The following is a 20,319-nucleotide window of genomic DNA, read 5'->3' as shown; positions in this document are numbered from 1 at the left end:
AGTTTGCCGATTCACATATGTTCATAAGGAAATAACTCCTCAGACTTTTTTTAACCTTGGCTTTGTACCTTTTTATGTCTTATATTTCCTTTCGACCCTGAGACTTCTGCCCTCATGTGCGCTTCTGTTTAGTAAAGTAAAACATGAGCCATTTGAAATTATCCTTTTTCCTAGTTGCGCTATGACTATTTATGGGCATATTGATAGGAAGTATACATATACATAGTGGTTAAGAATCTGATGGGAGCCACTTTACCAAGTGTATTCCTACAACTAAGGACTGAGATTATCTTTAGTCTATTCCTGGCTCTGTGAGGTGACCAGTGCTTCGGTCTTGGGCAAGTCACATAAATTTTGTCAGATTTATACAATCTCTGGTTTTACAAAATGAGAGGAACAGAGAATCTCTAAGCTTTTTATAGCCTTTCCTTTCATTCTCATATAGAAGTAAATGTATGCTCAGAAAAACTGATCGACAGATTCCGTTTCCACAAATACCATTTGTTCTGAAAGGTATGTTACTGACAGGCAATCTTCAGTTGCAAATCCCTATGTGATATTCTCAAGGTGTATATAAAGATCTGGAGAGTCATACATACATATAAGTGATAGAGCCAGAATTGAATGCAGGCTATCTGGCTTGAGGTTCTTTGCCTTGGAGTTAGTTATTTAATCTCTTCACATCTTACTTCCCTCATTTGTTAAGTAGGGATAATAATAGTACTTACATCACAAGGTTGTTGTGTAGATTAAATGGGTGATTCATGAAAAATGCTTAAAATAAAATAAAAACCGAAAACCTGGTTAAATGTTGTTGGTTGTTGTTGTTGTTATTCTCATCAGTCGGGGTAAGAGTCCTTGTTTGCAAGGAGCTTATAGACAGTGACCATTTTAACAGAAGTAGAATTCTTTTTTTTTTTTTTTTTTTTTTTTTTGCTGTACGTGGGCCTCTCACTGTTGGGGCCTCTCCCGTTGTGGAGCACAGGCTCTGGACGTGCAGGCTCAGCGGCCATGGCTCACGGGCCCAGCTGCTCCGCGGCATGTGGGATCTTCCCGGACTGGGGCACGAACCCATGTCCCCTGCATTGACAGGCGGACCCTCAACCACTGCGCCACCAGGGAAGCCCCAGAAGTAGAATTCTTACTGGTGGTAGCTGTTGTTATGTGAAAGAATTTAAAAGTGCTTAAGCTAGAGGGTCTGGAGCAGTACTCTAAGTTAGTGGTTCCTAAAGTGTGCAGTCCCTGGACCACCAGCATCAGCATCATCTGAAAACTCGTTAGAAGAACACATTCTTGAGGCTTGCCCTAGACGTGCTGAATCAGATAGAACCTCAGGGCTGGGGCTCAGCAATGTGTGCTTTGACAAGCCCTCTGGATGATTCTGATGCACTGCAGGAGGTATGAAGGGGCACGTTCCTCTGCACCCAAGATTTGGAGTGTTCACATTTGCTAATGAAGCAATCTCTGTCTTGGGACTGTCATACCTAGTTCTATGGGAACCTGATTCCTGATGTAATAGGGAAAGCATAGGTCTGTAGGTAGACTGAAAAGCATACTGAAATCCAGACTTTCTAGTATCTCAAACATGTGTGGAATCTGTTCCATTTTGATGTATTTCCTGGAGAGAGTCAGAGCTCAATTCTAGACAGGTTATGTGATCAAACACAGGTTTGGGGAAGGATAGAAAAACGTATATAATGATATAAGTAAGTCTGTACCATTTAGTTTTATGTCTTGGAGCTTTTACACATGCTAATTCCTTTTGCTTGGAATGACTTCACCAATCTTACCACCTGATAGATCACTGTTACCCTTCAGAACCCTTCAAAGCTCTTATCTCCTTTGTCAGTGTGAAGCCTTCTCCAGCCATCCCCCTCAACAGCCACCCTCCCTCACACAAAACTCCACATTAATTACTCATTTCACTCTACTGTGTTTGAACCTCGTGTGTATATTTACAGTTGCAGAAGTCACATTATACTGCAATTCCTTATCTGCATTTTTGTAGATAAGGAATAATGTCCTTATTTGCCCTTCTGCCTAGGACAGCAATGGATATTTTCCAAGATCCCGTACTGGGGCGTATGCAGATACGTTTCATTTAGCTGGCACACTTCAGAAAAAAAATCAGTGTATTTAAGCAGTGGGTGCACCTACTTTCTCCCACATTTTCCTCCTAGCTGCCTGTGTCCTAAAGACTCTTGAGCTTGGGATACCTGTGGTTCTCCCTCAATGTTTATGAAATAAAAACAAAACAAAGCAAAAACAAACAAAAAACTTCAAAGGAAGAATATACACCACTTAAATGTCACCAATTATAAGGCAAAGTAGCTTGGGCTGTGAGTCAGATAACCTGGTTTCTAGTCTAGGTCCTGTCGCTAATTAGCTGTATGATCTTGTTTCAGTCATGTAGGCTCTCTGTTCCTTGGATTTCTATTCTGTAAAATGAGATTTTGGAAAAGATCATCTCCAATATTGCTGACAGATCTGAAACTTATAAAGCCTATAAATTGGCAATAATTTTTGTTTTTACCTTTGAAACTTCCCTTTTAAACACATTACAAAAAATGGGCAAAATTGTGAGAACAGATAGTGCAATAATTTTTGCATTGAATTTGAAAACAGTAGTACATTTACTCTACCTTCAAAATATATACAGAATTTGACCACTTCTCAATACCCCAGCTGTCACTACCTAGTCCAGGCTATTCTCATCTTCGGACTATTACCATAGCTTCCTAACTAATCTTGTGCTGGCGACTTTCCCCCTTCAGTCTAGTATCCACGCAGCAGCCAGAGTGACCCAGTTAAAATAGGTCAGATAAACTGACTTATCTGCTCAGTCTCTTTCACTACACACCACTAAGGGTAAAAGCCAAATTCATCCCATGACCAATAAGGCTTTACATAATCCTGCCCATTATCTCCTGGCTGTTCTCTCTCCTCTTTCTTTTGACTAGTCTCCTAGCCGTTCCTTTAACACACCAATCATGCTCCTTCCTATCCCCATCTTCCAAAATGTTCTTCCTCCAAATATCTAAATAGCCCACTCCCTCATCTTCTTCATTCCCTCACTCAAAAGTGAAACCTTTTCTCATGGAGGACTTTTCTGATTCATATATGTGTATTTCAATTGCTGTCTTCAACATTTCACTCTCCCTTGGCAATTTGACTTATTTTTCACTCCACTTACCATTATGTAATACACATTTATTTATTTAATTTAAAAAACATACTTATTTGTTTATTTGGTTGCACTGGGTCTTAGTTGTGGCAGGCGGGCTCCTTAGTTGCAGTTCATGGCTCCTTAGTTGTGGCATGCAAACTCTTAGTTGCAGCATGCATGTGGGATCTAGTTCCCTGACCAGGGAACGAATCCAGGCCCCCTGCGTTGGGAGCGCAGAGTCTCAACCACTGTGCCACCAGGGAAGTCCCCTTATTTATTTTATCATCTCCCACCTCCACTAAAATGTTCCCTACATATACCACACATTTAGCTCATTCATACTTACTTATGTTATTTTTTTCCAGTAGTAATGTCATCCTCTAAAAATAAGATCAATTGCCTTTTGTCTTTGAGAACTTTTCCTGATGTTTTTAACTGGAAATCCCGCTTTTTCCTCTTCATACACAATATATCTCAAGGTATTTTTGCACTTTAATCTGTATTGATGTATCTACGCTCTTTAACTTATAAGTTTCTTGAGGCCATTGACCATGTCTGGTTATCTCTACGTTGGCGTGTAACAGGGCCTTAATAATGGATAGTGACTTAATAATGGATATGGATAGCTTAATTCATAGTAACAATAGTATAATCAGACTACCATTTAAATTTAAAAGCTTAATTAGAGTATAAGCTCCGCAGGGCAGGGAGCTTTGTCTTCATTTTCTACTGTTGTATCCCCAACACTTGGGATAGTGCCAGGCACATACTAGGTTTTCAATATTTGTTGAATAAATGAATAAAAGTCACTTCTCAGAACAGCCTCATCAAAAATGAATATGATTTTGTCAAACAACACCTAGCTTGAAGGATTATTGCAAATTAAATCACATTTGCTTTTTTTTTTCTTTTTGAGAATGACAGTTTAAGAGACTTTAAAGGATGGATAAGGAAGTCATTTTCCATTATGAAAATAGGAGGAAAATTGAGAATGCTTAGCCTGGAAAAGTGAACTCCATAGCAATAATAGTAAAAGAAGACAGTTTTAAATAGATCTTCAAAGTGTTATGCAAATATATATTTATGGTGATAATTTCAGAGGCATCATTTTCTGAAAGTATGTAAATGGTATGTTTACGCAGAAGAGAGGGAGCCATTGCTTTTATTATTCAGCTAGGACCAGCAGCTAAATTTAAGCTTATGTTGCAGGAAAAAGAAAATATACACTCAGGTGCTTTAAGGGTAAGAAAAAAGGACAGCCAGGGGGTCTTGAGGTAGTGGAAAAGGGTATTAGAGTTGTGATGAATTAGAGATTATTAAAATCTCCCTGAAATTACCTGATTCTGAGGCTCTGGAAAGTGAGTTGATTTGCTCAAGACAGAGCAAGAAAAATTCAGTTCTACTACATCCATAACCTGTGTTCCTTTCTCTATATAAGTTATTGCTTGAGAGATTATACTGATTTACCTACAGTCTAAAACTTAATAGATTTTAATGAATGGAATTGGGATTTGTTATATGTGGCTGGTTCAATTAGGCATTCAGTCTATGGCCTCCAACTAAACAAGGGATAAATTATAACTTTATTTTCATGTGGACCAATATTTTCCAGAGCATACTACCTATCCTGAAGTACGAAATAACTATGTATTTACAATGAAGAATTTGAAAAATAAAACGGTCACCTATGTGCCAAGCATTATTTCTTTTTATTTATTTATTTATGGCTGCGTTGGGTCTTCATTGCTGTGCACAGGCTTCTCATTGCGGTGGCTTCTCTTATGGCCGAGCACAGTCTCTAGGCATGTGGGCTTCAGTAGTTGTGGCACACTGGCTCAGTAGTTGTGGCTCACCAGCTCTAGAGCACAGGCTCAGTAGTTGTGGCACACGGGCTTAGTTTCTGCACGGCATGTGGGATCTTCCCGGACCAGGGCTCGAACCCGTGTCCCCTGCGTTGGCAGATGGATTCTTAACCACTGAGCCACCAGGGAAACCCCAAGCATCATTTCTTAATGTATGAGTTTGGGCCACATTAGATAATAATAGGTAATGTTTACTGAGTACTTGCTAAAGTGTCTAGTACAAGTATGAAAATTTTACTTGTTTAAGTATTATAACCATCCTATAAAGGGGATACTGTAATCATTCCTACTTTGAAGATCAGTAAACTGAGGCATAGGAAGTTTGAATAATTAATCCATGGTCACACTGATATTAAAAGGTAGACCCAGGATTTGAGCTCAGTGAGTTTAGTTCCAGAGTTAATGCCTTTACCATTTTATGCTGAATACCTAATTTATCTTTCCTCATTAATATTTCCTAGTGCATTAAAAATCATACCACTGCATTCTTCTCACAACACTTTAAAAAAGTATTACGAAGGGGATATAACTTACTTATAAAATATTATGGCGGTTTGCTGGCTAAACATTGAACTTGAGAGGATTTTTCTTCAATATGTTCAACGTATTTCAACTATAAATTAAAACTTTTTTTGAAATAGTAAACCATTATACAATAATTTTAAAGATCTTAAATAATCTGGTTGCCTTTTAACTATATCTGACTTGGGAAGTTTGAGGTGTGTAGGCTGTGTGTGTTTGTGTGTGTATATATATTTCCATGTATTATTCAGTAGCCTAGATAGATAGAGTGGTACTGAGTAGGCATCCTGCCAGGATCTAGTGAAGTTGCACTTGGTACATCTGCTTTCCCTGACACTGAGACAGAATGTGGAGCACACACCCATGTCAAAATATGTCTGTATAACATTACTAGGCCCACTCCATAGTATTATAATTGAATTTTTTTAAATGTCCTAAAGAAAGCCTCTCTTTGCTTCCTCTTACTTAGATATTGGCAGAGACATCATTTTTATTGTTGCTTTTGTATGTTCCAGGGATCAGTCCTGATATGTGGAAAAGCAGTGTGGTGTTGTGCACAGTCCATAGGATTTCAGAGACAGACAGTTATGGATATTAATATGCATTTCTCCATTTAACAGCTGCATAAACTTGGGCAATTTGCTTAGCACTTTGAAACCATAGCTTGTCATCTGCAAAATGGGAATTATACGTAAAGACTTCAAGTATGTAATATCAAATTTACCCTCTTGAAAGGAAGTGCTTTGGAAAGTCTAGAGAGGAGAAATCTATGCTACCTGAAGTATGATCCAGAGTAATTTCAGGGAAAATGTAGGACTTGAGCAGAGCTTTGAGGAACTGTGTAACAGCCTTTTTGGAACCTCATCTACAGTTTCATTGCTCATCTAGGTCCTGGACCCAGCCTTCCCATCTTTGGGGGAATTTGATCAAAGTCTAATTTAAATAGGATTAAACCCCACTGTACTTGGAATTTCCCTCAGGGGTGAGGGCAGTGGAATGAATCCAGTTACATATCTGTCCTCAGTCCTTGGATTCTTCTGATAATCTGAGAAGGGAAAGTCCTATTAAGATGCAAGGGAAGACAGTCCACCTCCCACCTATATCCAAGTCCTCTAGAACAATGACTCCAAAATTTTTGCACATTAGAATCACCTTGATAGCTTTTAAAAAACTTGAGGCCCAGATCAATAAAGTCAGAATCTCTGAGGATGGAACCCAGGCATCAGTATTCATTTAAAATCACACAGATGATTCCAAAGTGCACTCAAGTGTAAGAACAGTGATTTCTTCTAGAAAATTGCTTCTTATAATTTAGTCTGCATTAGAATCACCTGGAGGACTTGTTAAACTACTGATCTGGGGGCCTTAACCCCAGAATGTGTGATTCAGTAGGTCTGGAGGAAGGGCCAGAGTGTTTGTGTTTCTAACATGTTCACAAGACCACACTTTGAGAACCACTCTCTAGAGCAGTACTTCTCAAACCTCAAGTGCATAGTGATCATCTAGGGATCTTGTTGAACCGCAAATTTTGATTAAGTGGCTCTTGGATGGGACTTGAGATTCTGCCTTTCTGATAGGCTGTAGGAGATGCCAATACTGGCCACACCTACCTTTGGTCTATGGACTGGTAAGATTTGCTATGCAATGACATCACCTGGGAGCTTGTTAGAACCACTTCAGACCTATTGAATATGAAATTGCTTTTTAACAATGCTGCATGTTGGAATCATCTGAAGTGGTTAAAAAATACTGGTGCCTAGGTTTAATTCTGAAGACTTCTATTCAGTTGGCATGGGTATGGACAGGGCATCAGAATTTTAAAAAAAGAAAAGCAAACTCCAACAGAGGTTGTTATATGCAGCAAAACTGTTTGAGACAGAGTTATACAATAAGATATTTGTTTTAAATACAGTGCAAATCATTGCTGTCCTGGTATGGAATATTCCATGATATTTTATTGTACAAGGAGGCCCTCGAGATGGAGATGACAAATAAATGGCCCCTCCTGGGTCTACAACAGATGTCAATAAATTCTCACAACATTTCTTGCGGCCGAGCCTCAAATGACTTCTTAAGACATAGCTTCAGGCAGCTACAAAAAAATGACTGGAGTTTCATGGATGCCTGCCGTGCGCATGCCTCATCTTCATTAACTCCAACATACTGAGGACCAACTGGGTTCTAGTTACTGGGTTACAAAGATGACTGCAGTACAATTTCTGCTTTCTAGCTGCTCCCAGGATAGTAGACGAGGTTGAACGTGTATGTAAAACAAAATTTAATAATGCAAGGTAGCACTGGTACTGCCAAATGATTAGAAAATCACCAGATTCCGGAGATGGGAGCAATCCCCAAAAGCCATAGTGCTCAGAGAAGGTGGATTTTAAACTGAATCTTGAAGAATAGGAACAAAATATGTAAGCTAAGATTAGGAGAACTGCATTTCAGATAAGGAGGCACAAAATCACCTAGTGGAGAAAGTTCCTGCCATGTTGGGGAAAAATGAGCTAATTTGGATGAAGCAAAGAGATTACATGGAAGTGTCAAAGGGACCACATTTTAGAGTGCCTTAACTGACACATAGGGGAGTTTAAAGTTTACATTTTAGGATGTGGGGGACCAATGAAAGTTACTGAACATTGCAATAGAGTAATAGGTGAAATGTGGTGGGATTATAGTAGTGATGGGCTAAAAGAGATTTTAAGATAGAGAAGAGTAACGACAGAATCATCATCTTATTTTTCAAATTTTTTCCTCTATTTCTAAAAATATCTGAACACATTTATTTCTATAGATCCACTTAATACTTTTGGAATGAATATACATATACCACATATATATATATTCATTGGGATCAGTAAATATAACATTTGAGTGTCAATGACAATGTAAATTGAATGGAATCATGAATGTTTCCTTTGTGGCTTTTTCACTGGCTTTCCACACTTTAAATATATAATTGCTCATCCATATTACATGCATAAATTTTCAAAAGTGCTTTCTTGTTTTGGTAATTAGTGATAATGAAATGTAAAGCTTTGGTTGAACATACCTAAACCATCTCAAGCAAGTTAACTTGTGTTGTCTGTGTGTAATTTTGATTAAAAACTAAAGGTTTTATATTTTCTGGGTGGGGCATTTCTGCTTGGCTGCAAAAATTCTTTTAAGGCTTCCAAATTTATTTATTATAGTTTCATTTTTTTCTTACTTTCTTTACAACTATTTAGGTTGTGGTTACTAGAAGTTCTCTTATATTTCTTAAGGGCAACAATATTATATAGCCTTACAGCCCTCAGCACCTAAGTGTACCTTCCTTGGCTGACTTCATGACTCTGGCAAAACCACATTTCTGAGCTGAATTCAGTGCCCCCATATGTAAAGATGGAGGCAGAGTACACGTGTGCAGTTATTTTTTTCTATTTTAGACTTTCATGATCATGATGGCAGGTACCATGCCTTTTACACCACTGCAGTGCCTGGAATACAGGTGATGAATTCATGAATAAACCTAATAGGCCATAGTGTCAGTTTTGGCAACATAGTGTTTGATGGAAGATTTGTAGAAGATACAAATCTAAAATCTTCAAAACATGCCGAGATTTCTTGGAGGATGTTTTTGCCCATTGATCTTATGGAGTGACACCTGTGCTGTTCACTGAATTCTTCAAATGGAATGTGAGATGAGTCTTCTGTATAAGACAAATAGTTTGCAGCAGATGAGTGATGACAGGCATTTGCTTTCATTATCAATAGTGATATGCTTCATTTTTCACCTTAATGAAAAAAAGAATCACATTGAATTGACTTGTTAATTATGCAAGTTTTTGAACATCTTTGAAGTAACACAGGAAAGGTAATACGATAATATCAGGATTAAAAGCCAGTGGTGGCATTTCTACCAAAGCTAAGGCAAATATTTCTACTAGCTCCTGTCAAAGAAAGGGATCATCACGTTGTTCATTTTCGCTAAGTTGAAAATCCGCAATGTTTGCTATCAGCCAATGCTTGGAAGAAAAAATTTAAGTTTCTAAGCCCCAAACTACTAATCAGTTCCATAAGTCAGTAAGTTCAGTGGGCAAAATAAGTCAGACAGTTGAACTATTGGACCAATTGTTTACAAAATAAGGCACGCTGACTGAAAGCACTGAATCAACATAGGCTAAAGTATGTCAATTTTTACATTTTATTTTAAATATATGGTTATTTTAGCTTACTGGATCTTACATATATAAAATGAAATACATTTTTTTTCTCCCATGACATTTTAAGAAGTTTAAGTTAAATTATGAGATAGTGATGACCCAGGTGTCCACGACTCTTGCCCCTATTATGAAAGCTCTAGATTTGGAGGTTTAATAACAACGCCATTACCAATACCAATAATACCTTGTATTTTACTTTTATAGTTTAATAGCAAGTTTTTAAGAAAATTATTATCTTAATTGATTTGCATAGTAACTCAGTGAAACATTCAGAGCAGACATGAAGGCTCAGGGAGGTTACATTACTTCAAATCATCAAGGTCATAAAGCTGTCGTGTTAGAACTAGGGCTCGTGAACTAGAGCTGTGCCTTTTGGACTGAAGTTTAGTCCTCACCGTGGTCTTGTTTTCTTGACTTAAAGCTAAAGAAGTAGGGACAATTACATCTTTCCCTTAATTTCTGTAAGAAATGGTGTTTTCGAGGTTAAATTTGATGATCACAAGTATTTTAGCTTCTACTGTGCAATGCACTCTGGATGAAAAAGAAACGTAATTTCATACTTTTGAAGAATTCCTACTTTGCAGGGAGACTCAGGCAAAGACATAAATATGAAAAAGCAATGTGATAAGTGCTGTGTATGGAATGCTGTGGAATTAGGATGAGTGAATAATTAATTTGTCTGAGTGAATACTCCATTGTACCATAATTTAAGTAACTGCTTTTGTGTTGGAGGATTTAAGAGCTCAGACTATCTCCTAGTTTGCTGACTATTCAATAATAGCATTTTCCTATTGAAAATGGGGAGGGGAGGAGAATTGACCTTATTAAATGATAAATAAATGCCAGAAATAAATACTAATTTCATAACTAATGGAAAACCAGTTGAGTGATCTACAAAAATAATTGTAAATATTATAATTACACGTGTTATTGTAAGAGACTATAGGATTATAGGTGAAAATAACCTGGTACCAACTTAATTTTAGGTTAAGATTTTGTAGGATATGATATTACTTACACTCTAACAAAACATCTTTATTGAGAACATTTTGAAGTGTGGAAAATGGTGTGCATTTTCAAGACAGTCTGATATTGAGAATGCACAGATTATAAACCCAAATATCTCTGTTTTATCTCAGTATCTTCCACTATAAATTTATTTGGGTTTTTAATGGGTTATAAAACGCGTCTTTTTCTCTGCACATTCTGCAAATTCAACCCAGTACTCTTTTATATCTGTACATTTTTATAAGCAATAAGAAGTTAGAAGTTACTTGAGAGGATACTGGATTTACCTGTTGTAAAGAATAATTTGTAATGAACTTTTCTCTCCCTCCCTCCCTATTTCTCTTCCTCTTCTCTTTCTTTGCATCTTCTTTGGTTGTAACATTAAGTGCTTTCTGATGTGTTTTGGATTGTTACCTTTTTGTCACTGGGATAACTTGTATGGATAATAGGCAGATCAAAATTAAGTTGAATAAGAACACAGCGCTTTATTTCACTTAACAGACAGACAAATACTGTATGATATCACTTATATGTGGAATGTAAAAAATAAACTAGTGAATATAACAACAACAAAAAACGAAACAGACTCACAGATATAGAGAAAAACTAGTGATTACTAGTGGGGAGACAGAAGCGGGGAGGGGCAAGATAGGGGTAGGGGATTAAGAGGTACAAACTACTAAGTATAAAATAAATCAGCTACAAGGAAGTATTGCACAATACAAGGAACGTAGCCAGTATTTTGTAGTAACTATAAATGGAGTATAAACTTTAAAAATTGTGAATCACTATGTTGTATACCTATAACTTACATAATACTATACATCAACAAAAAAATGAAAAGTAAAGAAAAGGACCTAGCTCACAGAGTTGTTCCAAAAATTAAAAATTAAAAAAGAAAAGGACCTAGCCCACAGAGTTGTTCCAAAAAAAAAAAAAACCAGCATTTCTTACAAAGTACTTTTTTCTAGTCCAATATAATTTTATGAGATGACCAGTATCTTGGTTGTAATAGATTCCCTCAAATCTTCCCTTCCTCTTCGTTTTCTCAAAAAGATGCATCACCCTACACATGCACACACACACCAGCCCTATGCATCCTATGCTCCTGCCCTCTCAAACTTTGTGTCATGCAGATTTTCTGGCTTTCCCTTTAGATTCCATATTTAAATACATTCCATATGTGGTAAATATTATCTTTGATTTTTTCTTACATGCTTAAGTATGGAAATATGATCTAGAAAAGCTATGAATAAGCGAGCTTAAAGACAAACCACTGCTGAATCATTTATTTATTTGGCAATTATTGAATAGTAGCTTCTAAGACCAAGATGCTTCTAAGACCTCGTTGCTAGGCAATGAGGATAATAAAAGTTTCCTGTGCCATCAGCTTGCCCACAGAATAGTGGGAGCCTCAGGGAGATTTACAGATGAAGGTGTATTCCTCAGGGACCATATCTGTTGAATATGTCACTATTTTCCTAGCCTAAGCATGCCATGTGACCTATACTAAGTGCTCAGTAAATATTTAAGGAAAGAATAAATGACTTTTGAATAGAGATATTTACAAGGAGTTGTCTGAGGGTTCTGCTAAGGCCGTGGAAACTTACTCCAAAGTTTTGGATGGCACTTTTCATTCCCTTCTTTTTTTACTTTGTACCCTCACTGCCCTCAAATTAGGGCTTTTTATATCCTGAAATAAAGCCAAATAGTCAATTTAGTTTATTTATTTCTTTTTAAAAATTTATTTATTTATTTATTTTTGGCTGTGTTGGGTCTTCATTGCTGTGCACGGGCTTTCTCTAGTTGCAGTGAGTGGGGGCTACTCGGCTACTCTTCATTGCGGTGCGCAGGCTTCTCATTGAGGTGGCTTCTCTTGTTGTGGAGCACAGGCTCTAGACTCGTGGGCTTCAGTAGTTGTGGCATGTGGGCTCAGTAGTTGTAGCTCACAGGCTCTAGAGCGCAGGCTCAGTAGTTGTGGTGCACGGGCTTAGTTGCTCCGCGGCATGTGGGATCCTCCCGGACCAGGGATCGAACCAATGTCCCCTGCATTGGCAGGCGGACACCCAACTGCTGCACCACCAGGGAATTCCCTAGTTTATTTTTAAAATGACATTTTACATGTCAAAATGCCTACCATGATGCCTGAAAAATAAAGTAGGCATTGAAGGAGTATAATCGCTTCAGTTTTTCCTTTCTTATTAGTTTTTTCTTTCATTCTCTTCTTCCATTTAAATTTCAACCTGAGACTGACTTAAATTTTGTAGGTCCTAAAACTTATACAATTTGGGGCATCCCCTTTGAAAAAATAAAAAATATATATAACAGTGAAATGAAACTTAGGTACAAAAATGAGTAGAGTGAGAAAATAAATCATAAAAGATTAAATTTTAAAGAGCTGAAACCTATCACAAGGATTATAAAATCCAGGGAAGTAATAAAATATTTTAATTAATTACTTGATGTGTACAAGTCTATGTATTTCTTTCCCATTATTTTGTTTGTATAATCTTTGAACATCTTTTCATATTTTATAATACGTTATCTGTAGAAAAATAATTCAGTCCTTCCTGTAGCATGAGTAATCAACATTGGCCTTTTATTATTATTATTTTTTAATTTATAAAAGTTTACTTAGCTTCACAGCTCATAATCATTTCAGGTACCTATTGAGGATTGTTATCAAATTTGAGAATTTTTTTTATAAGATTTCAGGAAATTTCAAATCCACCACCCAGGTCCCCCAGTGAATAATTTGCTATTCATTTTATATATTACTACAATAATGCTATGTACCCAACAATCACATAGCCCCATTTGCATGTGTCAGCAAGTATTTGTCTCATGTGTCTGGGGTGGTTAGCTAAGCAACTCTACTGATCTTGTCTGGCTTACATATCTAGGGGTCAGCTATCAATCAATTAATCTAGAATGGTGTTGGATGGATTACCGAGGCCACTCTGTTGTTATCTAGGTGTCTTACATCCTTTACCTGGGACCTGTGGGTTAGTCTGTGCATGTTCTTCTCAATGCCGTGGCAGAGGGGAAAAGCATAAACAAGCCAACCTGAGCTCTTTTTCAAGACTGCTTGCATTGGCTGACATCCTATTGGCCAAAACAAGTCACATGGCTCAGCCCAGTATCAAGGGATAGGGCAGAATATCCTTTCAGAGAATTGCAAGTTTATATGCAAAGCACAGATACAGGGAGAAGTGGAGAACTGGGTGTATCAATGCAATTCATCTACCATTTCCTTCATTACTTTAAAAAAAAAAGCAACCTTACTGAAGTATAACTGACATATCAAAAATACCTGAATGTTTAATGTATGCAATTTGATGAGTTTGGACATAATGCATACACCCATGAAATCCCCTTTGCTTTTTTTTTTTAGTAAGAACACTTAACATGGGATCTACTCTCTTAACAGATTTTTTAAGTAGACAATATAATATTAGTAACTGTAGGTACTATGTTTTACAACAGATCTCTAGAATTTATTCTTCTTGAATAACTGAAACTTTATACCCATTTAACAACAATTATCCATTTCTTCCTCCCTCTAGCTCCTGACAACCACCATTCTACGGTCTGCTTTCATGAGTTTGATTATTTTATTTACTCATATAATGGGGATAATGCAGTACTTGTTTTTGTGGGACAGGCTTTTTTCACTTAGCAAAGTATCCTGCAGGTTCAGCCATGTTGTTACATATGACAGGATTTTTTTCTTTTTAAATGCTAACATTCCATTATAAGTATATACCATATTTTCTTTATCCACCCATCCATCCATGGACATTTAAGTTGTTGCCATATTTGGGCTATTGTGAATAATGCTGCAATGAACATAAGAGGACAGATATAGTCTCGAGATCCTGATTTCAGTTCTTTGGGATATATGTCAGTAGTGGGTTTGCTAGATCATAGGTGGTTCTATATCTAATTTTTTGAGGAACCTCCATATTGTTTTCCATAATAGCTGCACCATTTTACATTCCTACCAATAGTGCACAAAGTTTTCAATTTATCTGCATCCTCATTAACATTTGTTATCTTTTTTTTTAATAGTGGTCTTTCTAACAGGTATCAGGCGATATCTCATTGTAGTTTTGATTTGCATTTCCCTGATGATTAGTGATGTTGAGCATTTTTCATGTACTTACTCATGATTTGTGTATCATCTTTGGAGAAATGTCTGTTCAAGTCTTTTGGCCCTTTTAAATTGGGTTATCTGTGGGTTTTGCTACTGAGTTGTATATTTAGGATATTAACTCCTTATCAGATGTATGGTTTGCAGATATTTCCTCCCATTCTTTAGGTTGCCTTTTCATTCTGTTGATTGTTTCCTTTGTTGTGCAGAAGCTTTAAGTTTGATGTAGTCCCACTTGTTTATTTTTGCTTGTGTTGCCTATGCTTCTGGTGTCATATCCAAGAAATCACTCCAAAGATCAATGTCAAGAAGGTTTTCCTCTATGTTTTTTTCCTACGAGTTTTACAGTTTCACAGTTTCAGGTTTATGTTTAGATCTACAATCCATTTTGAGTTGATTTTTGAGTATGATATAAAATAAGGGTCCAATTTCATTCTTTTGGATGTGGATATCCAGTTTTCCTAACACCATTTGTTGAATAAACTACCATTTCCCTTTATTACCTTTTTTCTTAACTTTTTCCATGTGGTTCAGTGATTGAGTTTGTTACAGACCTCAACAGCACCAATTCCGTTATTTCATTTTTAAATATGAGTCAGATTTACGTAAGATTTAGAATGAAATACTCGTTTTGGAAAGAACAAGATTGAGAAGATGCTTAAATGTCAGATTAGATGCTTGGATTCTTATTTGGCTTATAATTGTAGTCTTTATTCACCAAATGTTTACTGGGATCCTGAATCCTGAATATAAGCAGAATATGTACTACTATCCTGCTTATTCTCTCTCTTAATCTCTCTCTGTTTCTCTCTTTCTTTCTTCCTCCCCAGCTTTTTCCTTTTCTCCAAGTTATACAAGTGTGGTTTAGGTGTGATCCTTACCTTGGAGAGCTTATAAACTAGTTGTGATTGTGAAAGAAAAAATATTTTTTAAGGAAAATTAAAAATTGTGATAAATACAGTATAAATCTAGGAGTAGGGGAGCTGAGAAGTGAGAGAAGGCATTTGGTATTTCATTCAAGCATGGGAGGGGTTTCGGCATGATGATATGGGGAGAGTGACATTGCAAGCAGAGGCAGTGAAGTAAGCAAAAACATGAAGTTAAAAGGTAGGAAGAAGAAGATCAAATTACTAGAGGCAGTAAATAAATATATTAGAGTGAGTAGTGCAATGGAGCAGAAATGTATGCTGTGACTATATGTACATAACCTTGAATATTGGGCTGAGATGTTTAAGTTTTTAATTTTCTTTTTATCTTAAAAAGCAACTTTTTCCTAGAGACAATGTTCCTAGAAATAATGTGTCTTTTCATGACCCTTATAATCAATAACATTTATTGAATATAAGATATGTACATAGAACTGGGGTAGACATTGCAGAGACTTACCCTCAAGAGTCCTTAAGGATGGCGACAGATGCGTAAACAATAATTATAATACCATGTTCCGAATACCATAACAGAGATATGCCCATGAAATAAATAATTATGGAAAAAGAAACAACTGTCTCTGAAGGATCTGGATAAGATTTGTGGTTCAGTTAAATAGGGAAGATAGGCTTTCCAAACGAATAATAAATCCAGTCTAGTTAAGATCAAGGGGGAAACTTAGAACATAGCAAAAAGCTCTATGAAGCTGCTTATGGTGAATGGAATGAGTGATAGGTGATAAACTGGAAGTGTGGTTTACAGCTAGGTGCTAAAGGGCATTGAGGGTCAGAGTAAAGGCTTTGGATCTATCTTGTAGACAATGAGTATTCACTAGAGCTATCAAGCAGGGAACTGTTAGCAGGGAAGTGGCATGAGTAGATGCATGGAAGAATGGTGTGGCCCAGTTCCTATGAGTTAGGCCAGTGGCTTTGAGGATGGAGAGGAAGACTGGAGATTCAGGAGGAATTGTCAATGCGTAACAAAGGACTAGAGCCAGTGTGCTATGTGGAAGATAAATAATAGATAAGGGTAAGTCATTTGCCATTTTTCAAGATTTTAGGAGGCAGATGCAGACCCTCCCAAAGACAATAGCTTTTAGCTTTTACCGCTAAAAACTCTTATTCCAAATTGTTTACTGATTTTGTTTTTAATGGACTTGCTAAATCTCCCGAAGCATGCCATCTAAAAGCCATCATCACCTTATGGTTTCTATAAAACTTTCACACAGGTTTCTTGTTTTGGTCCCTGCCTAGCTTTCGTAGCTTTCTCACTTTTCTCAGATAAGAAAAGCTTTATAGTTGCTTCTTTTACCCCTGTTTTAGGTAAATGAACCAATGTTCTTAGCATTTGTCCTGGAAAATCTTTATTTAGAAAGACGTTATGTACAATTTTGGATTTCATTACTCTTTTTCATAAGAATCATCATCGAACTTGATATTTTCCAATGGTTACATTTATTTACAATATATAAGTACCTAACATGTTTGTACCTTACGTGTTAACTCTGCTTTCGTCAGCAATTTCTGTCAGTTAGGATCAGGGTTGGCTCAGCGTTGGACAGACTAAAACAACAAGGACTTATTTTTCTTACATAAAAGCCAGACCTACGTAATTGGAAGCTAGACTGGTGCCATTGCTCCACAAGGTCCTCAGGGAAGACCCCACTCTTTCCAGCTCACCTGCCATCACTCGCTCAGGGGGAAGCCCTTGTTTTCATGCCCTGAGATCATCCAGCCACCTCAACTCATCCCCCTCCAAACAGTAGTAAGGCAAAGGGTAGGGAAGAGGGCAAAGGCCAGTTGTCTTTAAGGAAAGGATCTTCAAGAGTACAGAGAGCTTTCTGCCTACATTTCATTGGTCAGTACTGAGTCCATAGCCACAGTTAGCCGCAGGATATGCACAGAGATGTAGCTAAATCGTCTATTACTTTTTGAGAAGGTGAGAATGACTATTAGGGGAAATTAAACTTGAAAGGGAAGGAGGAGGAAATAGGATATTTGGGGCAGATAACCACATTAGCGAGCCAGAAAACCTTTGGTCAGTTGCACTTCCACCTGGGTTACCTCTCTGAATCTGTTTACCCTTCTAAAAATTAGAATAATCATTCTGTCCTAAATTCTTCATCGTGTTTGTGGTTGAGGGTCAAATACAATGATGGATTTATCAACACTGAAAATTGTGTTGCACAAAGGTAAAGTATTATTTTAAAAGTATTAAGCAATCTTCTGAATCAATAGATATTAGTCAGGTGATATGTCGGTTTACATCAGACCCTTTGGTAACCTTATTTGACAAACAGAAGAATCATATATTAATGACAGATAACTCATATAGAGAGAACACATCTCTGCTTATGAAACACTTTCAAGAACATGATAATGCATTTGATTCTTCTGTCAACTCTGTGCAGTAAGGATTATTATGCCCATTCTACAGACAGGAAAACTAAAGCAGAGAGGTTAAACGAGTGGCTCAAAGGCATGTCGTTTCTCAGTGGTGAGTTTAGAAACCACTTTGTCTACAAATCTCTCCCACTTTTTTGTAATCTGTGTTGCTGCTTTAATCTTTACATATGCCACACTTCTTGTTGCCCATTTGGTAAAGTCTAGATCTGTAAGACTGGAGTGACAAACTCTCAGTTATTTATCCCTACTTTGTCTACATGGTGTTCTTTCCCATTCCTGCCCAACATGAATCAAATCCTTCAATCTGGCAGTCCATTCCTATATACATACACTACCCTGAAGAGCCACTTCCTGCCCTACTATAATGTTTATGATCTTCGCCTACTCAACTTCTGTCCCTTCTTTAAGTGTCAACTTGGGTCTCATCTTCTGTGTGAGACATTTCTTGAACACTTCAGAACACAGTTCTTCCACTTCCTTGAACTTCTGTAACATAGAGACTATATATAGAATGCATATATTACATTTAATTATAGATATACATTATACACTGTATCAGATTATTCCATATGTCTTAGCTCTCTCTGACAGTGGTAAGAATATTGGAGGAACAAAAACTAGTACAGATTCAACTTAAGGCAGCTATTAATTCTTAAGTGTCTGCTAAGATCTAGTCTCAACTTTCATGACAGATGAGGGAAAAGGTTCAAAGAGGCAAAGAGACGGGTCTGGTGTCAAATATCTAGGAATTGAATCCTGCTGTACTAAACTTGTGGTCTTAGGCTTGATCCTTTACAACTACCAGTTGAACATGTGACTAAAAGCCAAATACTGTGTGGGTGTGTTTAGCTTACTATCCCACGTTGAGAGAAGCCCAGAAAAATAGCATTCCTGATTAATGGTAATCCCTGGGTTAATTTATATATATATATCTTATATTCAAAACTGAGAAGATGACCAAAACGATGGGAATTTTATCAGTAGAAAAGATAGATAAGAACTTCTAACTAAGTCAGGATGTTAAAGTGAACTGCAAGGCTATTCTCTTATGCACGCAGTCATAAATGTTTAGTTCATATTCACGTTGCCATCTATACAGCCTAGTTATATGATTGCTTTCCTCCTTTATGTAATATAAATTCGGGATGGGGACAATGTTTTATGCTTATGCTCATTTTGTAATATTAATGTTAACTAAAATAGTGCTATATAGGAATATATAATTCATAGAAATACATTTTTGACAGAAAAATGGATTATCTTCTTATTTATCTTCTTTCTGGTGTTTGAGTACTTTCTCCAAGTAGACAAGTAGACTGTGGAATATTTTCAGTAATGGACAACCCAAATATTTAAAGACTACAAGCATGTTTTCATTTTATCTTAGGATATTGAATTAAATTTATGAAGTTGATTTTTAATGGTTTGTGCATAATTATGCATATATATATATATATATTTCCCAAGATACAAAATCTGTCTGTTAGAGCTTAAGCTATCTAGCAACCATTGATACCTCTATTTATCTGTCTATATTTACATGTAAAAATGAAATATGTTACATGAAATATGAAGAGAAATGTTCTCCTGTCACTAGCATAGTGAAGGGATGAGCCAGTGTTTTTGTGTTCATCTTGTGTGTTTAAGACAGTGTTCAGGACCACAAGGAAAAGAAGCTCTGGCATATGTTATGAAGATCATATTTTATTATTACTTATGATTCCAAATATGTTTTCTTCTGTTGAGAATTTTTTGGTTCAAATTATTTGTTTGTTAGAAAAAATCATCTTATACTGTTTGAGTATATGTTCATTTCACAGAGCAGAGATCCTGAACTCTCAGATCCATGTGGGGCCCTTGGAGTCCTTATAATCTAATCCCTTTATTGCAGATGAGTTTATGTGATTTACCTGAAGTCACATAGTAATTAGTCATGGTGAAGAGACAAGAAGCCAGTTCTCCTCACTCTTAGAACTCCTCTCTCTCTCCTAATTTCAATTCATAGGTTTTAATCTTCAAAAAGAATCATTTTAAGAAGCAAGATGATTTATTCAAAAGTTCACTGATCCTTTCC

The 20,319-nt window shown here is 36.7% G+C and overlaps 1 protein-coding gene across 15 annotated transcripts in view; it reads left to right on the top strand.

Annotated features, from left to right (window-relative positions):
* Positions 1-20,319, top strand: part of FGF12 (fibroblast growth factor 12) — a 600,565-nt gene that overhangs the window by 414,173 nt on the left and 166,073 nt on the right. The window lies entirely within an intron of this gene.

The sequence above is a fragment of the Stenella coeruleoalba genome, assembly GCF_951394435.1.
Source record: "Stenella coeruleoalba genome assembly, chromosome: 5".
NCBI classification, from domain to species: domain Eukaryota; kingdom Metazoa; phylum Chordata; class Mammalia; order Artiodactyla; family Delphinidae; genus Stenella; species Stenella coeruleoalba.
This window is presented reverse-complemented; position numbering and strand designations above follow the sequence as displayed.